Genomic DNA, 5,098 nt, shown 5'->3' with positions numbered 1-5,098 from the left:
CGGATGGTTTTGGAGCAGAAGGTGTAGGCATCGGTCGTGGAACAGGAGGAATAGGTGGAGTAGAAACAGTAGGCACTGGCATAGGCCAAGAAACTGGCTGAGGAGGAGAAGAAATAACAGGGATAGAAGTAGGCATAGGAGCTGATGATGGTGTAGGTGTCATGGAACCATTCTGTAGGCGAGTCTTCCATATCCTCCTCTTGGTCAAAGTCGAGACTGCATCCTGAGCATCCTGCCAATCAGTTTTAAGACCCATAGGCTTCGTGCGATCTTCAAGAAGCTCACCCAATTCTTCTTGAAGAGCAGGATCTGCAGCTTGCAAGAAAAGCTCAACTTTTTCAACATCCAATGCTCTTTGTTCAATGGCATCAAGCTGACTATACCTCTCTTCGAATTCTCGAATCAACTCCGAAGCAGCGAGACCTTTGTTTGGCATGTAGACCCACTCTCGGAATGGCCGCCAAGTAGCCATACCAAAGTCCTCAAGGAAGTATTCTTCTTTCAAGGCCTTCTTAAAATCTTGCCAATGTGTATTTTTAATAAAAAGATCAGTCACTTTTGTCCTCAAAGCAGGTGTGACAAGACGAAGGAAGTACTTACTCATAAGTCCAGCAGGAACTCCAAAAAACCCCATCTTGATCTCATATGTCTTCAAATATGCTGAAACATTACGCCCATCAAATAGCTTCTTCTCACTCTCAACTGCTTCAATAGCCTTAGTCGCGCTGTTTGCATTCTCCTGCTCCGAATAGAGTTGCCTTTGCTGAGACAACTGCTGTTGATGCAATTGTTGTTGCTGCTGCATATACAATTGTGTTTGCTGATTTTGGAGCTGCATATACATGGACATATTCTGCAAAATCTGTTTTAGATCCTCCGTTGAAGTATTTGACGCAGCAGTCATAGATGGAGCTGAAGTAGACGCAGCTGGAATTGTAGAAGAGGCTGAAATAGAGGCTGAAGTATCTCCCATCCTGAAATTTCTGCGACGCTTTCACGTCGGGTTCACCAAAGATGTCGAAGGGTTTTGGAAAGCAAAGTCGCAACCACAGAGGACTTTGAATAATTTCAGGATAGAAGATCAATCAAGCAAGAACAGGCTATCCAAGATAATATGACCATTCTCTAAACTTCAATATATCTACCAATTATTTCGTACAGTTTGCTCTCCTCGTCCAAGTTGTATATGAACTTTTTCATCAATCCAATCTGGTTTATTTGAATAACCAGGCCTTCTATTTTATGAAGTAAAATGATAAAATGAGTCTTTGTCATAAAATCAACTTGAAGAATCACAGTTAGCTGAAAGTCAGGAAAGCCAATTCAGAAACCAGAGGATACATACACATAAGGGAAGAGACAGTCCTGGCATGGCAGTCTGCACAGATCTAGACACTGTTACATCACAACTGCATTCCATCTCCCTCTTAAAGCACGCGAATATGCATGCAAAAAGACTTAGCTCTTGCTTCATATAGTTGATCTTTTGCAGTTGAAACACCAGAGTGCCAACTCTCTCAACAAGCACAATGGAATATACTGAGTCTCATAAACACTACATGCCAAAGTCAGTTCGAAAAGTCGTAGTTGGTTGAATATTATGATCAGGGTAGCCAGTCCAGCAACAATAGGACAAACACAAGAGAAGAGACTCTAAACAGCCAAATTGTTTTAGATAGTTGATTCTCTCTGTTGAAACAGTGGACCCACTCTCTCAACAAGTACTGTGGAATATAAAGTTCCAGAAAGACCGTACCACAAATTGGGCTCAAATAATTGGAGTCACTGAAAATTATGGTGAGGGAAGCTGATCCAGAAACCAGAGGATACACGGGCATGCAGTAAAGGGTCTCTCTGCTCAGCCTCCTGCTTGATCAAGGCACCAAAGGAGGAGATTTGAGCATCCATTCCAGATTTCTATTTGGAGTAGAATGCGAGGAGGAGATATTTAAGACTTGAAGCATGCAAGTTACTTAGTCTCACGGATATGCTCAAGCACTAGTGGGAGTAACCCCTCCAACCAGGAGAAGATGTCTCAATATTATTGCAAGAGGATTCCCAGTGCATCAGAGTAATTAAGCGTCACCAGCATCCACATAAAACCTTTCAGCTTTCAACAAGGAAATCCCATGTGAACTAATTCAAACAGCGAGCCCTTTCTGTATCCAGTCCATCTTTATGAAAAATCTTTGTCAATATGAATCCCACATGGCTCGAGCCTTCAACGATAGCATCCACTACTTGCACTTGATCTATCTTCTCCCTTGGCCTCTTAATAAAGCAGGGATGTCCTTCATGCAGAGAATCAAATGGAATTGTACGATTTGAGCTGCGTCAAAGGTTAGGATGTATGCAAGTCATGGATTGTATAAGAGAGGCTGGAATGCATCCGCGGTATCATCTATGGCCATGGGTATGATGGATCTCAGGCCGTGTGGAGCATCCTTTCTTTGATTTTGTGTCGTCTCTGCTGGTTTCCACTCTGGCTTTTCCTGATCGTTTCTGTCTCTTTATGCTTATGCTCCACAATTTTGCTTCCCTCTAATCCTCCTTTCTCAGCGTCGTCTTGAATCCTCTGTCCCAGAAAAACCAGAAGCACTCGGTTAGCGTCAACCTCGTTATGTCGTTAAATCCTCTTCTGTAGTCGATGCTTTTTCGTTGAAGCCTCGTCCTCCACAGCTGATGCCGTCCTCCTAAATCCATTCACCCTTCAGAGCATCTCGCAGAATGATTACATCCCTGTCTGTTGCATCTTTCATCCAAAGCAGCATGGTTCTCTCAAAATTGCCACGAAGCTCCGATTTCCATCTATTTAGAAGGTCCTGTTGATATAAGTTCTGGTAAATCTGGCGCAACTCATGCCGCTGAAGGTACTTGTACATATGGATGTCGTATTGCTGCGCATTCGAGGTGTGTAAACCACCCAAAAGTTGTGTGTGTGATTTGATACTTTGTACATACTTAGTTGTTATGTTTGCTCTTTCATTTTATGCCGAAGACAGAGAAGAATAAGGAATTTTGGTAGATTGGTGACTCGAGATGCAATCTCATGGACCACTTTGATTGTGACCAAGGGTTCGTTTGAAAGCTTGTGGCAACATTGGAGCCATTGAGCAGGGAAACCTAGTATTTATTCAGCTGACACTGGACAGTGTTGTATCTGATTTGGCCATTGGCAATGCACTGGTTGACATGTATGTGAAATATGGGAGGATTGATAGTCTATTGTTATCAAATGACCTTGATTCCTCCACAATGAATCCTTTTGCAAAACTAGTTGCGATATACTAGAAGGGAGGCTGTTACTAGCAATGATAAAACACACACAGGGTTGATGGGTACTTCTGACATGTTTCCGTTCAGCCAAGTGTAAACACTAGAAGTTTTGAAAGACAGAACTTTCCTTTTGATTTGTGATTCAGATTCAGTACATGTTTCAGAAAATGCTGATTGTGAAAATGAGGAGATCATTTGGTTTTGTTAAAGAAGCAGAGATCAACACAGAACTTGATAGAAAGCAGATTTTTATGCAAGGCTATGATAAAAAAACAGGTGCTCAATAGTCGTACTTTTGACTGCGAGGCATGCTCCATATGAAAGAGACCTGGAAGAGATAAAATGGCTCTTTGTTTTACTATTTTGAAAAAGGCAAATCACAGTAGTATGGTGGAGAGAAAAGCTAAATTGGGGGCCTGCTTTATGGGTCCGAAGCAAAAAGAAGAGCCGCTGAAAATGGTGGGGAGATTCGTTTTTGGTGGGAGGCGGAAGAAAACAGGGAAGGAGGAGACTAAAAAAATGATTTTTGAAAAGAAAAAGAAGGAGGGAATTACTGGAAAAAGGATGAACAGAGTTCAGGGAAAGAGGGGATGCTCTCAAAATGCGGGATGATGGCTCTTTTGTATTTGCCCAGGTTAAGAAATGATATTTTTACGAGGGAAGACAGAGAATTCCTAGTGAAGCATGGCGCCCTTGCTCCTGAGAGGATAAGAGCTATAGAAACTGGTGGCTATCCTCATGCAGCTGTTCGAGAAGATATAAGTATAAACCTTGGCCCATTGGAGGATCTATCCAGGACCTTTTCAGCAGATATTTTGCTTTGCGAATCAGGAGGAGACAATCTGGCTGTCAATTTCAGCAGAGAGCTTGCAGACTATATCATATATATCATAGATGTTGCGGAAGGTGATAAGATTCCTCGCAAAGGAGGACCAGGAATTACACAGGCTGATCTTCTGGTGATCAATAAGACTGATCTAGCAGATGCTGTGGGTGCTAATTTGGAAGTGATGGAACGGGGTACTCTCTGTGGCTGATTGGAGAACAGGGAATGATTGCGCGAATCTGGGGAGAAAGGGAGGACGGACTCAGACGCCTTATGAAGCCTTCCCCTATCTGCAATCGAATCCACAGGAAGAGGCCGTGACGAGGAGACCTAACGTCCTTTAGGCAGGGAATGCTAGTCACCTTTGTGTTGTGTGGCAAGCCAAAGCCATCCTGGTTCGCGCGTACGCTGCCGACCCAATGTTCCAACAAGCCGAGGCATCCATTACAACGAAGAGGGGACAGCAAGACGAGTAGTTGCAGACTCTAGTTTCTTCCTTGGATATGGATGTTCGTCGCAGATGGACACCTCAGAGCACAGGAGTATCTTAGTGTACGCTCTCAACACGTTTTCCAAGCAGCAGAGAGAGCCTAAACTACACAAAGCAAGTTGAGCAAAACGCCTGATTTGGATGATCCAGATCTTTATTACAAGGTTCGTGCATACAACACCGATGTCACGGCCTCAAGGTTTCATCCTAAATAGGTGGGCAAAAACGCTGACTGAGAAGAAGTGGAGAGCTGCAATTAACAGGATTTTCATATGGATACAAAGGGGGGAAATGTGCTATGGGAAATTGAAACTGTCGACAGGTCACAGAGTTATTGTGTCCTTATGGCCTTCAAAACAGTCAACGATTGATATCCTCTACCTCAGCAATTTAGCATCAAGAAATTCGTATGCTATTACTTTTATTGCAATTCACTTTCTGAGTGCCTCTCTCTGAGCTTGCCGATGCCATCAGCCTCTTGAAATCTCTCTAACGTCACCTTCTGT

General features: G+C 43.2%; 1 pseudogene; it reads left to right on the top strand.

Annotated features, from left to right (window-relative positions):
* The first annotated feature begins 3,887 nt into the window (after nucleotides 1–3,887).
* LOC148015983 (urease accessory protein G pseudogene) lies at nucleotides 3,888–4,313 on the top strand (annotated as a pseudogene).
* The last annotated feature ends 785 nt before the right edge of the window (nucleotides 4,314–5,098 follow it).

The sequence above is a fragment of the Lygodium microphyllum genome, chromosome 23 (genome assembly GCF_053477565.2).
Source record: "Lygodium microphyllum isolate KBCC chromosome 23, Lygodium_microphyllum_v1.1.10, whole genome shotgun sequence".
Lineage (NCBI taxonomy): Eukaryota > Viridiplantae > Streptophyta > Polypodiopsida > Schizaeales > Lygodiaceae > Lygodium > Lygodium microphyllum.
The sequence above is the reverse complement of the archived record's forward strand: the minus strand, read 5'-3'. Positions and strand labels throughout refer to the sequence as shown.